The sequence below is a fragment of the Stegodyphus dumicola genome, chromosome 7, assembly GCF_044657685.1.
Source record: "Stegodyphus dumicola isolate Sdum_Otavi_A_Nest chromosome 7, ASM4465768v1".
Taxonomy (NCBI): domain Eukaryota; kingdom Metazoa; phylum Arthropoda; class Arachnida; order Araneae; family Eresidae; genus Stegodyphus; species Stegodyphus dumicola.
The window spans coordinates 163103293-163122582 of NC_140774.1; the positions used below are offsets into that span (position 1 = coordinate 163103293).

Here is a 19290-nt window from a genome sequence, read left to right on the forward strand (position 1 = left end):
GATATTTGTAATCGCATTCTTACTGGTTAAAAGGAAGTATAGCTTTCTGTCACGTCCGATACATTCATTAGCTTTCAGCCAGGTCCGAGTTATTCTGAAACTTAAATCTCATTCTGTATGTTACTTTTGATTGGTTATTTATTGTGTCTTGTTTATGATTTGTTAAACCATGATCTGTTATAAAGTTATATATATGAACTCTGTAACCGCTTATGGCTGCTGCTTTTTCTTAAATGTCACGCTTTTTTGGTTTGGATTTGCTTCGAGCTGGTTGTCTTTCACGCATCCGGATTCTTGGTAAGCATTTTCAAGCTTTGTTCTAGCGATTGTTTTCTTGTGATGACCAATGCCTTGCTTCGAGTTACGTTAAGGATCTCGTAAAGTTTAGGTTTTTGTTATGGATTTAGATTTTCTTAGGAATAGGGATTTAATTCATGATATTATTGATAATGGCACCCCGGAGGATAAGTATAAGTTATGGATTAACTTAAATACGCATCGTAATCAAATTCTAAATGAAAAGGTTACTGTTGCTCCTGATATTCTTGATGAAATTTGTAAACTCACTGAAGTCCTTAACTTAGGCATGAAAATGTTCAAAAATGTTGATGAACTTAATGAAAATTTTCCCATTGATAATGAATCTTCTGTTAGTAAGCCTAGTACTAGTAAACCAACTGATTCTCAAAATATGCAAAGCATAATAATACCTCCCGATAATATTCAGAAGGCTACTGCTGATAAACAGAAAGAGGAATGGATCTATCCCAAAAAAACCCACAAACGCAATCTTAGCGAAGATAGCAATCATTCAACCACATCTGTTAAAAATAAATATTCCGCTCTCCCTAACGAAGACGATATGGATGTTCAAGTCATCAGTTCTCAGAACTCTCAAGATAGCGAAGGATTCGTTAAACCCAGAAAAACCGCTAATAGAATACCTCCTATAATCATTTCGGACGTAAACGATTGGAAAAAACTCCGCGATGAAATTAAAAAACTAACTTCCCAAATGGAATGCAACTTTAAAGGCACTGATATACACATCAAAGTTAAAAGTTCAGATGATTACAAATTAATCACTAAACTCTTAGATGATAAAACTATTCCGTATCACACATTTCCTCTGCCAACTGAAAAGCCCATACGCGCTGTGATTAAAAAAACTCCCAGCACACACTAAAACAGAAGACATATTTGAAGAGTTAACTGAAAAAGGAATCCCAGTTAAAGCTGTTAAGCAGTTCACCAAGAAAATTAATGGCGAAATTGTCAAAATGCCCACCTTCTTAGTGGAAGTAAAAAGAAAAATATTTATAAAATTACACATATCCTAGATTTAGGAATTAAAGTTGTTAGCTTCAAATCTACGCCAGGTCCGACACACTGTCACAACTGTCAAAGGTACGGTCATAGTAAAACGCACTGCAAGCATAAAACGCGCTGCCTAAAATGCGGCCAAAATCATGCTACGTATACTTGTACTAAAGACAAAAATCTACCTGGTACCTGTGCCCTTTGCGGAGGTCCGCATATAAGTTCTTATCGTGGGTGTGTAATGCACCCTGATAATATAAAAGAGAAGATAGCCCAGCAGAAATCAAGAGAAGAAAATCGTAATACCAGAAGAAATAACCCACCCCCACCTCCAAGGGACTTAAGAAATTTTCCGCCGCTTCCTACTCAAAATCAAACCCAAAATGTTGAAAATAATAACAACGAAAATAATACAAGTCAAACCAATCGGAACACAGAAAGTTCAGGAGAAGAACAAAACTCCGCCCCCGGATTCTTATTACGGTTAAAAAACTTATTCAACCAAGGCAAATTACTTTTCCAGAAATTTATGACAGCAAAATCACTAATTGACAAAATCCAAATCGGATTTGAAGCATTTGAACTCTTAAGCAATATGAACTATGAATTCTAATCCTTATATTAATGTTAGTAGTTATCATATCACTGCCTCGAGTAGTTTAAATGTCGCATATTTTAACGCAAATGGTATAAAAAATAAAAATACCGAGATACTTAATTACATTAATCGTCATGATATTGATATTTTTCTCGCTAACGAAACTCATCTTAGAGCATGTGACAAATTTAAAATACAAGGATTTAGAACTTATCGTTCTGACCGCTCTCATAATAGAGGAGGCGGGACTTTGATTCTTGTTAAAAATTATCTTCGCTCCACTCCATTTATCCTCAGCGGCAATACCAGCATCGAACACACAGATATCATTGTGCATTCTCGTACCAACGAACCAGTGGTTTTTATCTCTGCCTACAATCCACCAAGGAACACCATCAGTGGTCACGATCTCATCAGCTTTAGCAACATCGCTTTTCCGGTTGTCATAGCCGGCGACCTTAATGCCAAACATAATTCATGGAACTCAAGAATCAGGAACACTAATGGTAACATACTCTATAATTTCGCACTAAATAACGATCTCAGAATTTATGGCCCTACTGACCCTACCCGTTACCACCATACAGGTACAGCTGATGTTCTTGACATTGTCATTACGAAAAATATTCTTCAAATTCCATATCTTAAAGTGAATAATGAAATGAGTTCAGATCACCTTCCAGTCAATTTCACATTTTATGGATATGAAAGGTCACTCCCTCTCAAAAGCATCACTAACTGGACTAAATTTAAGGAAATCCTTGAAACACTACCTGCACATCCGGTTTTAGCTGATATTTCACACATCGAAGAACAAATCACTAAAATCAACAGAAGAATTAACACTGCTATTATCAATTCTACTACTTTTAAAGAATATCAGAAGCCCAAATTACCTGACTACTTAATTGATAAAATTAAAGACAAAAATAGGACTGCCAAGCAATGGAGAAGGACGGCTGATCCTACTATTAAAAACGAATTAAATAGAAAAATCCGTGAAATTCAAGAAGCTATCTCTGAATATAGGTCAAATTCTTGGGATGATCTCCTTGATTCCATGGACTTTAACCCACGAAGTGTCTGGAAAATTGCAAAAACACTCCATAAAAATCAAGACTATAATATTGGTCCTATTAACACTAATTATGGCATCGCCTACTCTGAAAAAGATATTGCAGAAGCTCTTGCCGCCCATCTGTAAAATACTTTTACTAACAACAATTAGTACAATGAGGAAATAGAAGAGGATGTTTATAATTTTAATATTCACCTTTCGGACCGCATTGGTAATGAGCATATTAATCCCATCTCACCTAATGAAATTTATGACATAATCAAAAATCTAAAAATCAGAAAAGCTCCGGGTTTCGACGGGATTTCAAATAAAATTCTAAAAATTCTGCCTAAAAGCTACATTGTCCTAACAACTAATATCATAAATGCGTATCTCAGGTTAAACTATTTTCCACAGCAGTGGAAACATGCAAATATTGTTACTTTCCTTAAACCCGGGAAAAATCCAAGAGAGCTTAACTCATACCGTCCAATTAGTCTGCTTCCTGGGTTGGGCAAAGTTTTCGAAAGGGTCATACAAAGAAGACTTACAAAGCACCTTCAAGATAAAAATATCTTAAATAGTGGACAGTTCGGCTTCAGAACTGGACACAGTACTGTTCATCAACTGCTTAATGTAACACAGTATATCGCTGATTCATTCGTTAAAAAGAATACAATTGCAAGTTGTTTTTTGGACTTAGAAAAAGCATTTGACAAGGTGTGGCATGATGGTTTAATTTACAAGCTACACCTTCCTCATCTGCCAATTAACTTCATTAAACTTCTAAAAAGTTATCTGAGAAACCGTACCTTTCAAGTAAAAATTAACAACACTTATTCTACGAAGAAATATATCAAAAGCGGAATTCCACAAGGAAGTGTTCTTGGATCCAGTCTTTTTTGCATTTATACAAATGACATGCCCGTCCCACTTAATTCAAAAATAGTTAAGTTTGCTGATGATACAGCGATATTGACCAGCTCAATGAAACCACAACTTGCTGTTGATAAGCTTGAAATTGCAGTGAATCACGTTGTGCATTACCTTAAATCATGGAGACTCAGCATTAATCCCTCTAAAAGTAACATTCTACTTTTTCGCCGACATCGAAAATTCACCCCAGTTGAAGTGAACATTAAAATTAATAATCAAGAAGTTCCTGTGGTTAACAGCACTAAATATTTAGGTATCTATTTTGGTTCACAATTGCTCTTTAAAGAACATTCCGAATATGCACTCAGAAAAGCGACTGTCGCAAAAATTGCTCTTCAACCCTTGATTGGCAGAAAATCCAAATTAAATGTGAGAATTAAAAAGAAAATATATATTACACTTATTCGTCCGATACTTCTGTACTCTATCCCTGTTTGGGCCACCGTTTATAAAACCTACAGAAGAAGACTACAAATTTTTCAAAATAAAATTCTACGCGATATCATCAATGCGCCGTGGTTTGTCAGAAACTTACAGATTCATAAAGAATTGAAGATCCGGCCCGTTCCTGATGAGATACTCACTACAAGCCACCAAAATTTTCAAAATAAAATTCTACGCGATATCATCAATGCGCCGTGGTTTGTCAGAAACTTACAGATTCATAAAGAATTGAAGATCCGGCCCGTTACTGATGAGATACTCACTACAAGCCACAATTTCTTTCAAAAAATAGCTAACTCAAGATATGACCATATTAGGGAGCTAATTAATTATGATCCTACCCTGGAATGTGCTGCAAAAAGGCCCAGAAGCATCTTCCATAATGTGAAGTGGTGAATTGTAAATAGTGTATATAAAATTTTTATTATATGAGACTATACAATACCCCACAGCATCGGACTTTGGATTAAAGCTCACTTATTCTTCGTATTTTCAACTACCTCAGATGAACATTGCGACATCCTAATGGATAATGGCATTGCTCTTTGGTAGCTTTTTATATTTTTTATGTTCAATTTGTTTTCTACTACTTATGATTGACTTGGCGACACCCAAATGAGTAATGGCTTAGCTCATAGGTACTGATAGCATATCATAGGTCTCAGATAGATTTTGTGTACATATTGTGTATATAGAGAAATTCACCACTTCGCGTTTTGAGAATAACAGCTACAGAGTACAAGACTAAAACCACTGTCTTGTTGGTTGATCAAGTGTTCTCTTGCTGTGTTTTTGTGTATACATTTAATTTACTATGCTTTACAAGTATTGTGTGTCTTCAAGTGTGAATTCTTCATTTTCACTTTATTATTTGACTGTGCTTACCTGCAAGTACTGATTTCTTTTTCCACCGGAGTGTGAACTTCAAGAAACATTGGCCGGGGTCCGTTTACGGGAGGGTGACTCCTGTCGTAACTGCCGCCGACCTAGGACGTTTCAAGCCACACCCACTGGGTAGAACTCATTGCAATTCAGCCTGGCAAGTGCCATTTGATTTAAACTATGAAATTCAAAGTATTAGTGATTTAATTATGATTGTTCATCACTATTTTACTACATAACTTAATATATTTTCATATTTTGTTGCCAGCTCTAACAGTTTCCCAGATGCACTTCTAAATTCTAAATTTCATTGTGTACTCATGTACTATTCTAGCTCCTCCTATAGAGGCGCGGCGGTTACCGCCTTATTCTCATTTTTCCAAGCCATGACATGACAATACCATGACAGGCAGTTAAAGCAGTGGGCTGCTAAATGCTGTCTAAATCAGATAACTGAACTGAACTGAAACGGTAGCAAGATAGAAAAATGTTCTTTATTTTTTAAACTAAATTGCGCTGTCTGCGGTGGTTATGTAATGAATTGTAGTTTTATTTCCTTTGTTGTTTGTTCGCTGCAAAAGCTTTTAAGAACGTATTTCGTAAGTTTGGTTTACAGCGTGTGCGAGGCTGATTCAAGACGTGATGTAAAATTGATAGAATTTTGAAGAAATTCTAAAATCACTATATGTGGATGCATTTTCGAGAATATACAGAAAAAAATGAACAGTTTGAAGATTTAAAAATTTTTGAAAACATTGACTTAGGCTTTAAATGTTGAATAATGTTTCACTCAGAAGCATAGTTCAATAGCCTCACCGGAAAGTTTTAACAGTTGAAGTATTTCAATTACTGTAAAGGTTTTTCTGCTAAACTCTCAAATGTTAAAATGTATTTTAAGGGTGTTACCTAATAACCTAGTTTTCTCTCCTTTTTTTGTCTTCACGAAAATCCATCTTACATCCTTTGTTGATTCGAACTGGTTCAAACACTTAGTGATCAGCAATTTCAACCTTTGGCTGCCGGTGAGTCCCCCCCCCCTGTAACAAAAAAAAAAAAAAAAAAAAAAAAACTTTCATTTTCTACGTACCCCAATAAATCACAAAGCTGCATATTTATCCAGCAAATAATAAAAAAAATCTTATGTGTACACCTCATGAATTCCTTGTAAGGAATATTCAATTACACGTGTTTTGTGCATTTCATTTAAACGTTTTTCCTCGAATTTCATTAGAGATATATTTCTCGTTCAATTAATTCAATTCTTGAGGGGCAAAAATACATAAAACCCTTAAAATACCTTCAATTGAAAACTCAAAAATTTAAGCGAATATTAAACACCAAATTCAGTTAAAATAATTTAAAAAACGGTTTTTCCAATTAAAATTAGAGTTTCTAGGCAAAAACAAGCAATTCGGGCAGCGGGCAAGAAAGCAAATTTTTTGGTGCACAAAAGTGAAAGTTTACTTTTGGCACTATGCGGGAAAAAGACACCGAAAGTGCAGAAACTCACATAATTCACTATTCTGCTAAGTTTCAAATGTAAACAAATATGGTTGCTATGGTTAAAAAAAAATAGGTTTAGCCTCTATAGAAACTCTTATAAATTGTTGATAATGCTACATCCTTTGAATGCAGATTAATTAAGGAATAAATACCTTATCCAGAAGATAAAAACAACATAACTCAATCATTTTAAAGCAAAAATTTCAGAAATTTACTAACATATAATGATAAAACAATTGAGCTCATGGAGCCGAGTATTGAAGGTATTTGTTCACAATATACGTACTACTATATAATGATGACAATGAACAACGAATGATCATGCATTGAAGCATATTTATTTCTCGGTAGGCATGACTGATAAAATTCCGACAAAATGATGACAACATGACAAAATGACGAAGTGATGACAAAATAATGAAAACTGAGTGTCAGAGAAAAATTGCTTTGTATGCTATCTGAAAATTTGTTGACAATATCTATATGGAATATACAAAGAGTTGCGAAAATGCAAAAATTTTGATTTCACTTACGAAAAACTTGAATTTTCATAATTGTTTATTGAGCCAAAAATTAATTATCGAGCCTATTATTTCTACATTTTTAGAGTTGTCTTTGTCTAGCTTATTGAAGTGTAAATAACTGTATGCATTTATGTAGTCTGGCTTTATCTCATCATTCAAAAAAAACCCAGGACATTTATTTCAAGCATTTTATTTCAACCCAGGACGAGTGTCAAATAGCCCGTCTGTCTATGGGCCGGGTTTGAATCCCGATGGCAGCGTAAAGTATACCATTGGGGCGGGGTCTTAATATTTCTATGGGACTTCTCTCTCGCTTCTTGGGTCTTATTTATACTCGATTTCGTCAGGGTATTTGAGGCCTCTGCTTTAATGCTTTTCTGATAAAAACAATGATAAGTTTATGAATATAAACAATGACGTTTGAACTGATTAAGGAGATGCAAAAATACAATAAATTCGGTACCATTTCCAAAAATCTTGAATTTTAATATACGTGTATCAAATGAATATGTAAGCCCGCGTATTTTTTCCTATTTATGTTTGTCTAGCATATTGAAATATAAATTCTAATTGCATGTATTTATTTGGGCTTGGTTTATCTGGACTCTGAAAACGCACTTTATTTCAATCTAGTTCAAAGGCGTAAATACCACGTCCGTTTATGTTGACGGCCAGCCTTGAACAGCCACTGCTGCAGTTAAGTATGGGGCGGGGTCTTCATATTTCTGTGACGCTTCGACGACGTTTGCCCACCAGCGGCCGAGCGGTAACGTCGCTGAACACTGGTAGTTAAGGCCGAGGTGCGAATCCCGTGAACAGGCTGGCTGCATAGGTGTTTTCGTGGTTTTCCCTATGTGTAACGTGTATACGAGCCAGTTTCCCTTAAAACCTCCTCCACGAAGGCATCCCTCCCTTAAGGCAGATAGCCCTTGAGTGGTTTGCCGTAATCTAATAAACCAAACCAAACTTCGCCCACGTTTACCAAATTTACCCCCTAATACCTGCTTTAATACTTTTTTTTCCAATGGCAGATGGGGAACAATTGCAAATGTAACCCAGTCCATTAATCTGTACAAGGCCGGATGTGGTGGTCTCCTTATTATGAAGGCACTTAATAGGTGGGCCATCATCGTTTTTCCTATGACGGGACGGAAAGTTACAACCATGCCTTCTCCGGGATTCGAACCCAGGCACTTCGGCGTCGCAGTCAGCTTCCCTGACCACTATATCGACTGGGCGGCCCTGCTTTAATACTTTGTTGGCTTATTTTGACGTTCATCTGGAATCTCTCCGCTTTTGCTCAATGGCTTACGTACTTTATGTAAATAACTAATCATGTTCCATTCAAAACTGCTAATTTTCTAAACTGTTTGTAAATTTGTAAACTTTGTAAATTTATCTTTGTATGTCTGAAAATGGAAGTCATTCGCATCGCTATGAACTGATTACTGTGCATCAATTTACCTACTTATGGTGACATAACTTTCAGTGGGTTTTATAACTCTTCCTCCCCCCCCGCCGAAATTAGACTCAGTGAACGCATGTTGGGCTCCTTACTACCTATGGATACACCGACTATACTCGCTGGTAAAAGCCAAACGTGTAGCCTGCAATTGCCGGGGAAGTAATGCAAATGAAAAATTCTTCGACTGCATCCTTAGCCATCCGGTAGTTATACATGCTCCTAATGAATTTACTTTTCGACCAGCCAGGCTAGAGCAGTCGGACATTCCTAACATAGCTCTGCCCAAAACGACAAGAGATATCATGCTTAATGTGTTACAAAAAATGTCTTCTGATCACCTGCCAATCATAGCTATTCTAAGAGTAATCAAGCCTGAAACAGTCACCACACGAGCTGTCACAAACTGGCGCTTAACACTGGAAATTCCCGACGTTTTCCGACGTAACGAACGAAAATGTCATAAATTTCGTAACAAACAGAAACAAAGCATTTGTGAGAGTTCTTCCACTTCCAAATCTCAGTTTTAAAATTTTAATATTAATTTCTACAAGTAAAACTTAATTTACGTGGGTCAACGAGGTGCACAAAATAGATGCAGACTGTGGAAACACTTATCTGCATTTTGTTACATTGTCTTTTTAAATTTAGTTTCTTTACCACATGTCTGTAATCAATATGCGCACCGATTTAATGCTTAAAGTTCTCTGAGACTATACACATTATAGAAGCTCCAATAAAAGTAAAACATAATTATGAAAATAAAATATTCTAACAACCATTGTAATCCCAATGCATAATAATAATCAAATCTGTAGGTTCAGATCTTTGAATAAGATTTATGTCACAGCTTGTAGAATTCCAGAGGCGTTACTGATGTTCGTTTTTAATGGCATTTAATTTCATCGTAATTTTAAAAACTTTTTGTTATCAGGTCTAGGATATGAGAGCGAACAGTGGCAACAACTTCCGAAATAAAGCAGATTTTCCATCACCAGCTTGCGAGACTGTTGTCGCTCGGAAAAATGAAGGCAAAAATTACCGTTTTTTCAGGTTTTTAATGAATATATCTGATTTTAACTCCTTTTCTTTGGAAAAAAGCGGACGTCGACCTTTTCCAGGACCCAGAACAGAATTGTAGAAAAATTGGTAAAGATAGCTATAGTAGTGACTGAGTTATTAGCGAACAAACTGACTTTCTTCTTTACATATATATAGATTACACTTTTCTTTTCATAATTTTTTGTTTTTTTGTGTTTCTTTCATGTTATTTATTGCTTATTTCACTGTTTTTAAGATATTGAAAAGTTTTGCATGATTTGTTTTAGGAAACAAGTTCCGAAGTTCTTTTATACCCTTTAAATTCTTAAGATTTTGCATCGGGAAGTTGACTAATTTATTTATTAGGATAATTAATATTTGTATTAAGGGGCATTGCTTATTTCATTGTAATTTCTTTTTATACATAATACATATTTATTGATTTTTTTTCCTTGATAAAGTTGTTCTGCAGAGTAAAACTGTGCAGTTTTTTAATTTAATGTTTGGTGTTCGCTTTTTATCATTTATCTGGTATATTTAAAGGCTAGACGGAGACTGGCCGCGTAGCGGCTAGTTGATAATAAAATTAACCAGGCGCATTGAAAGCATTGCTACCGCTCGACCTTGCCCACATGAATGGGGCACCTATGAGGACTGTTAGTCGTTATGTGGAGTTTTCACAGATGGTTCAGCTTTGTAATCAGGTTTACTCAACTCAAGCGAAGATTCTTTGTAAATTAGTTTCCCTTCCGGTTTGCACTTTGTCCAGCTGATGGTACAGAACAGTAGAGGCACGAAACACTACTTTTTGGCAAACATACACTGGTTATCATAAATTAAGGAAAAATCACAAACATCACGATTACTGAAAAAGTTACATGTAGAATTTAATGAAACTTACCCACAATATGCAACATAAAGTAGCGTATCAAATAGCATAAAACGAAATTACCAGACACATATGGTAGAATAGAAATTAACACATGTATAAAATGAACAAATCGAAAGCGTCAGTTTGCTGTAGGAAAAGTACCTTCACTATGGAATATGAGCGCCTCTAGAAGCAAAACACATACAGCGATGTGTGATGCTTTCAAGTATGCGGTCTATCAGTTCCATAAGAAGCGAGAGCCATCGCTCTTGCAAAGAAGTTGAAAGCGCGACAAAGGTCTGAAAGGGCGGATTGAGAGCAGCTAGACGTCTCCCTAAAGCATCCCAAACGTGGTCGATAGGATTCAAGTCCGGGGATCGAGCTTACCATTCCATGCGTACAATTGTTTACTGTTGAAGATAATCATCTACGATGCGAGCCCTGCGTGGTCTTGCGTTGTCGTCCTGTAACAGGAAAGCATCACCTATTGCCCCGGCATACGGGCGCACATAATATCAAGGATGTTATTTCTATAAATCTGAGCATTCACGGTTCCGCTTGGAAAGACATGGAGGTCTGTGCGTCCATCCAAAGAGATGCCACCCCAAACAACCTGAAAAATGTAATATTACTACTTTGTTTACTGTAAGCAATTTTCTTCCCGGAACAAAATTACATCAATTTTATACACAATTACCGCTAGCTGTGCCGCTTGAAATTTTGTACAAGAAATTCAGCTTTGTTAAATTTTGAAATAAGTGACTGCATGGAGATACTGAATTTTGAAAAAATAAAGCGCTCTTGAAGAAATTTAATAGCAGTTTCATTTGTAAACTACTGTTAACGAGAAAATCAAGAAACCGACATACGCCATATACAACACATCTCCCAAGGAATCTTGCACAATTAATCCTGTCTCCCTCTTTTAGATATTTTTCAGCTTTATGTTCACCCCATGATCTCAAATGTATACAGTGTAATATTTTCGCATCAAAAACAAGGGAGAAAAATCTCTTAGTCGAAATCGAGAATTTAAAATTAATTAGCAGTTATAGCAGCTAGTGTCTTTCATTTCGCCATCGATAGAACCTTTCAATCGGTTAGGTGCTCATTAGCCTAACAGATTCCTGTCAATGGAATCAATAAAAATTAGATCTTAGTGCAATCTCTTCCAGAAAAAGAACACTTTGCGAAAAACTGCCAAAATGTTGACATTGCTATTTTTTCTTAGTTGAGGAAAGCGCTCTGGTTTACGCATACCTTTGTGAAATATTTCTCTACATCAGGCTTTTTGAGTATTCTAATGAATTCGCAAGCTTTAGACTGAATGGAGAATTGTCGGCACTATATTTTGCAACAAAAGGTCGGAAGTATGTTGCTGAAATATATACAGCTAATAAAAATGCAGAAAAATCTCCCAACTGCGTCATCTTTTGTTATAAAACCACCGCTTTGCGCCTAACGGGCAATGCAGTTTCATTAAAAAAAAAATGCTTCGTAGAACGGACGATGCAGTTTCATTAAAAAAAATGAATGCCACGTAGAAAGCAACATGTCGTTTTCGGTCAAAAGTAGCTAAATTGTAATACCGTATATGTTGACGAGAAAACTGGTATGCAAGAACGTTTTTCTATATATAGTAATTTAATACTCTCGCCGCCCCAAATTGGTAGCTACATTTAGGAAAACATTATGACGTCAACTCGTACAAAATAATTTATCTCTCTTAAGCAAAAACTTCGTCGTCAAACTCTTCTTCCGCGAAACTTGGCATTTCGTCCCGAAACTATATCATGAACAAGAAATTCCTTAAATATTAATGAAAATTGTTTTATTTGTGATTAAATTTATCTTAACTTGGCATTTTCATTCTCAATTTCTACTTTCCACAACTGCTGCGCTTATTTTAGGAAACTTTTATGACGCTAATTTATAGCTTTTGCACGCTGTTAAGCGACGCCCCATTTATTAAGGAATCTACCGCTAGCATATTACAAAGATTATGTTTTTGTGTTTACGGCAAAGCTCTGAGGGCTGTCTGTCTAAGGAAAGGGATGCCTTCGTCGAGGACTTTCTAAGGGAAACTGGCGCATATACACAATAAAGACCAGTTCCAGTTTTCCCTTTATATGGCACAGATGGTACAACGTTTTCCGACTCCATAAAAGTTAGGCCCGAGGCCGCTTGATAGTCATGTGTTCGTGAGCGTGAATCTCCGAACAGCAAGCAGTGAGGGGTAAAAGGGGGGTCACACATCATTACAGGCCGGGTAAGACATAAATTTCTTCTATCACATTAAATAACAAGTCCGTAAAATACATAAATTTCCAGCAGTATACACTGGTAATAATGAGTACACTTATAGAGCAGGATGTCATCGCATTCGCAGTAGATACCGATGCATAAATCTTGAGTTAAGGGCACCTAATGCCCAAATGTTCAGGATATGACAACTAACCTCTTAGAATGGTCCTAACGGTATAGGCTATGATCAAAAAGTGCCTAGCGGACATTAGGTAACGTTAAAAGCAATGAAAGCAAAATTAATTTGGGGTAGTCTAAAGTCAGCTTCTGGGCGCGATAGTCATATTTGCATCAGTAATATACAAGTAATGTATCTTGAATATTAATCTGTAACGCTGTAACATGTTATTTTGTATGTCTTGTCGTGCACGTTGATTACCTTTCAGGTGGCATTTTGTATTTTGAAGGGTTGCTATAGATAGTACAAATAAAGGTGCTATAGATAGTACAATAGTACAAGTAATGTAAAAGTAGAACATTGATCTGTGATATTTTAATTCGCAATATTTTGAGTCTCTGTAACGTATTATTTCGTGGATTTATTTAACGACATGTGCAAAATCTTTCTCATTTAATCAGTAATAATATTCAGTGTTATATCAATAAATCAGTACTGTAGCAGTATTAATCAGTGTTAATATCAGTATTATATCAGCCTTTTATCAATTCTGCATCTATCATATTTGCATCAGTAATGTACCAGTAATGTATCTTGAATATTAATCTGTAACATGTTACTTTGTATGGCTTGTCGTGCACGTTGAATACCTTTCAGGTGGCATTTTGTATTTTGAAGGGAAGCTATAGCTAGTAGTGGACGTGGTGCTATTTTAATTAACCTTTGATAAGGGGATAGTGCCCACGTCCTCCGTTCTTTCTCTCTCTCTCTGGGCGCAATAAGGTCATTGAATTCACAATTCATTAGGTAGTGTGATTACTGGTGGAAACGTCCTTACGAAATGGGGCGCGGCTTAAAGGATGTGCGAACCTTAGATTTTTTACATTAATTTGCTACTGATTTAAGAAGGGAATGCTTAAATGTTGTTGATTGATTACGTAGAACCTTGAAATTGCTTAAAAATGTTCTAGGGACATCATAATCAGGATCAATAAACAGTACAAAAGTATTCAAATGTCGCAACTGATTTGGGACAGAGGTTGTATTATAGTGCGTTTCGTGAGGATGGCCTATTTCCAGAAATTATCTGTGTTGCCGTCTCCGGTTTGCGTTGTTGAGTATCGACCTGCAAATCATGATGAAAACTTTACGTAAATTACCCTATAGGATTTGGGGTGGGCTACAGTACATTAATTATAGAAACGTGCAATCACAGGAATAAAAGCAATACAACTGTAAAGATATATATATACTAAGGCATGATTTAAATTATTAAATGCAAGAGAAAATTAAAAAAAATATAATAAAATATCAAACGCAGTGAGTGTTGATAAAAACAGCGGCATAAAATTTGATTTATTAGTATCTATAATATTAATAATTTCATATAGAGAAATACTGCTGATGTAGCTTCGCTTCAATCACATTCATTTATTACTTCAACATCTAGGTTTTGATACAGTTAAGTTGAAGTGGAGTGGCAACATTAAGTCACCATGAAATAAAAAAAAAAGGCTGGTTTTTCTGTTTGTGAAATTCGATATGAAACAATGTAAATAAAAATTATTCTTATCGGAGTCAGAGCAGTGCTTAACATCCTTCTATATTCCAGACATTTCAACTCCAGATATTATCTAACGTTTTTTAAAAACTTCGTTCGAGGTTCGAATGCCGCGAACGGGCTGGCTGCATGGGTGTTTCCGTGGTTTTCCCCATGTGTAACGTGTATACGAGCCAGTTCCCCTTAGAAGGTCCTCCACGAAGGCATTCCTCCTCTTAGGCAGATAGCCCTCGAGGCTTTGCCGTAATTAAATAACCTAACCATATCAGTCAATCGGTGGGTTTAGAAATTAGGTGTAACCAGAGTTTGATGACTTGTTGCCTTTGTTTAGTTTTTGCTCGCATTCATGACAGGTTCTCGATCTTTATTTTTTTTTCTAAATTAGACAAGCCAACGAAAAACTAGATTGTCTGTTCTGCTCCGGCCATCATCCGTCGATGAATATCCGTCGGTTTAACGTCTTCCACAGAAATATGGTAATATCTCGCTGCCCCTTAGTCGTCGAATTTTGCATTGAGAACACCAAGATGACATCACACGTACTGCCGCATCAATTGGACAGAACACACAACTGCCTACTTCACTCTGGTGTCATCTGCGGGCACATATGCATGCGCACAACCATGTCGGATACTGCATTCACTACGTTTTGCCAAAACGGCATATTCAAATTTCAAACGGTTTTATTGTTACGACGTTTCATATTTTCATTTGATCAACCCTATGTCTTTTTTACATCACAAAATGTTGTGTTTTTGTCATTGCTTCTCTTTAATAAATCCTTGCATCAGCTATAATTGCTATTAATCAAAATGGTTGAAAATGTGTATTATCCTTTCACCTGCATGTATCATAAAGGTAATGTATCAGTAACATTTCATTTTCTTCGCACTCACGTTTATAATTAATAAGCATATTTGCAATATTTTCACATCAGAAATGACAGCTTTTTTTAGTTTTCATTCATTTTACACGACTTAAGGTAAAATGTGATTGTCTGCATGAAATCACTTCCTTGTACTCACATTTATAATTATTAAACATATTTTTCATATAAGATACATCAGAAAATACAGTCGTTAATTTTTCATTCATTTTAAGACTTAATGGAGATGTTTCTGATTCAACAGTTCCGTCCCACCAAATTACAAACATTACCCCTTTTCACTTTTGTTAACCATTTTTTGAAGATAAATACACTTTCTGAAGTACATACATATTTGTTAATGGGATCGCATAGAAATAGATGACATTATATTTCTTCTCTCTCTCTAAAATTAGGGATATCGAAATTACCAAAATTAAGCCTCCATCAAACGAATAACTTTTTCTCAACCCGCGTACAATTCTACTAATTCCTTCACTATAAATTACACACTGAGAAAATTTGAAATAACGCAGCCAAACCCGTAAATTATCTCTTAGAGGTAAAATTTAGAAAAACATTCAGTAGTCAAATCTAAGCAAGTGCGAGAATTCTTAAATAAAAGTCTGCAATTACGTGATTTGCTTATTTGGGTTGTCATGTGTTGCCACTGATATTTGAAATTAATTGTTTAGTCCAGGACATCTCCTCTTCTTCTAATGTGGCACAGGGAAATTAAACGTTTGGACTTTTCTGGACTAAAGCGTCAAACAGATAGACTCTGTGCTACACCTACTGAATGCCTGTATTCAAGCAAGAATCAAAGTACGAGATGTTACTCTTCGATTAACTTGCCGGGATAAATATGAAGCTTAGTGAATTATTGTAATTCGTGGAAAATTAAATGTTATGTTCTTTTCGTTTATAGTGGTGGAGCTAAAATCAGGTGAGGGGTGAAATTGCCGAAAATTGGTAAATTAATCCAGGTCAAATAAAAAAAAAGGAATAAGATGGACATTCGTAAAAATTAAAAAATCTAGAAATTTCGAGAAACCTATATAAATGTGAAGGGTTATAGCAGAAAGCTTGTACTTTTATTTAAAATTTTAAGTGACAGACCCTTCCTGTGGTGGTCTTGAAAATCGCTCCTAAAGAAAACATAATTCTGCTTTTCAAAGCATACATAAATAATTTTTGAAAAATTTTTAAATCTTCAAACTTCAAATTTTGTTTCACTTGAAGAATGTACATTCAGCATTATGTTCAGCATCTTTAGAAAATGGCTTTTGAATTTTCCTTAAATTTCCGTCAATTTGACATAAAGAGTTGAATCTCATTTCTGAATTAGCTACTTGAACGTTTTTGCGGTAAAAACCACACGAAGGAAACAATTTAGAAACAAATCAAACAGTGAAAGAAGAAATGTACAATTTATTTCACAGCCACCGCTCTGCCAAAACAGGCGTCGAGGTTTTATTTAAGAAGAGAAACCTGCCGACTTTAAACTCTCTGCGTTTTTAAAATACATGTATAACAAATGCATATGAAAAAACTAGTAAGTAAAGAATTGCTTATAGAGTTTCTTCCATAATAAAAGCAAACAGAGGCTGTAAATATAATTCATTGCATCATCGAATCGGAACCCATTGCCATCTCTGACGCATTTCATGAAGAAATTGATAATTTTTTTTTTAATTTGAGAAACAATATTTTCAGAGCATTTGACAGGCCAACCTGTATAAATATTATTCATTTCTTTAAGTGCTATTAAAGGGTTATCACAGATTTTTGTCAAACCTTTATCAAGCATACATGCTAATACTGATCAACAGCAATCTCCGAGAATACCACACATTCTTTTAGAAACAGAAATGAAGGTTTTGTCAGATTTTTCTGAACGGCTAAGTCTCAATTTGTATATTTTAATAATAATCTGACATATGTGACAAACAATGAATGGAAATTATGAGAGAATTAAGTCTGACAAATTTTACGTATCTCAACTAGCTACGAAAAATTGACTCAGACTGTGAAAGAAATTGATCTGCATTTTAATTGAAGATTTTTTTTCTTAAACTTCATAAATTACATATCTGTAATCAATGTGCGAACTAATTTAATGCCAGAAGTTCCTCAAACTTTAGTCATCGTTATACAAGCTCCAATGAAAGTAAAACAAAATTAAGAAAATGAAATATTCTAATAACGTTTGTAATAGAAAGTCATATAAATATTAAAATCTGTATTTTCAAATCTTTGAATAAGATTTGTATCACAGTTTGTAAATTTTCAGAACTGTCACCCATGTTCCTTTTTAAAGGAAATCAAACTAATGTAAAACTGGAATCAAAACCATTTAACTGTTGAAATATCTCCAAATTCTTGCGATAAAAATTAATGTCATTATAATGCTAGTTAACTCAATGGAAAATGTATTCACTGGCCGTTTAGAATCAGTCCAATTGTCTTTAGATTTAAACCTGTAACTTTTAGGATTCATGTTTGTTTCGTACTATGAAATGCTGATTCTTAACAGAGTAAAGAATTAATATTTCATAGTATCTAGACATGACTTGATAACCCTTAACAGAATTAAGAATTATCATTTCATAGAATTTCAGTATAGTACATCATAGTGATGCTGATCATTCGATGCCTGTGCCGGTCAGATAGGACCGAAGCCGAGGGAAGCTGCAACGTTACAATGTAAATCTGAACGCATCGCTTTTGGCATCCTGTAACCTCATGCACGAACTGCCCCGATTGCAGCAGATCCCATTTCTCAATAACAACTTCACCAAGTGGCCTGAAGCGTATCTTAGGGTTTGTTTTCCATGGATAAATGATACAGCATTGAATTTCCGAATTCGGAGTGTCTCTTCAGCTACATACCGTTCAAGGAGGACATTTTGCATCAGCTGTAATTAATTAACTCTGCAAGGTATTCGACATCGACAAAACGCAAATGATACCTTAACATCCACAGTCAGACAGCATGGTAGAGAAGATTAATCAAATCTTCTTAATAACCTTTCGCTGATAGTTTCTAGAAAGCAGCGACGTTAGCTCTGCTCTTACAGGCCTATCGCAATGGCCTACGATATTACCAGCTCTTTCCCATTTCAACTGCTCTTCGATCGTGACATGGACATGGTAAAGTCATGGTGCGATAAGAGGTGTATAAGATGGTGCGATAAGAGGTACCACACAAAAACAGCGTTAACAACGAAGAATCAAAAAACGGGCATCCAAAGGGCGGACCAAAGCAAGTATGAATGAGACCCAAGAACAGAGTGCAAAGCGGAAAATAAATACTAAAACTCATCTCCGATGACGTACTTTATAAATCGATCGTGACTTATGGCTGGCGTTTACGAGAATGGCTCTTTAGCGCTCCGAAATGGATTAAAAAATACGCTCTCTGAATGGTCAGAAAAAGCAAGCCCAAATAAACGCATATAATTACGCATTTCAACACGTTTGACAAGCATAATATGAAAAATGGGAAGAAATACGTAGCCTTTCTTTTTTATTTAGTAGAAGATTAAGAAAAGGAATTTCAAGGTTCTTGGAAAAGAAATTAAAATTTTTATATTTTTTTACTCTACGTGCAATCGATATAGGTTTGCTTCAAATATTCGAAAAGAATGCACGGATTTGCTATCACATATTCAGTTCAAAGAAGCATTGATGACGTCTCTTTGCTGGACTTTTTAAATAAGCCCTAGGAAGAGATAAAAATGCCTCACTGTATAGTAACGCGTTATTATTTGGCAGTACGTATGTTTGTGAGCGAATATTTTG

General features: G+C 35.5%; 1 protein-coding gene across 3 annotated transcripts in view; it reads left to right on the forward strand.

Annotated features, from left to right (window-relative positions):
• Window positions 1-230: 230 nt before the first annotated feature.
• LOC146996573 (uncharacterized) overlaps window positions 231-19290 on the forward strand; it is a 37389-nt gene continuing 18329 nt past the window's right edge. For 2 of the 3 annotated variants that reach the window (XR_015042236.1, XM_085821008.1), the window contains exon 1: window positions 231-297. The gene's annotated coding sequence lies outside the window, so the exon portion shown is untranslated. The remainder of the gene's footprint in view (window positions 298-19290) is intronic. The other variant, XM_085821009.1, reaches the window with a different exon arrangement.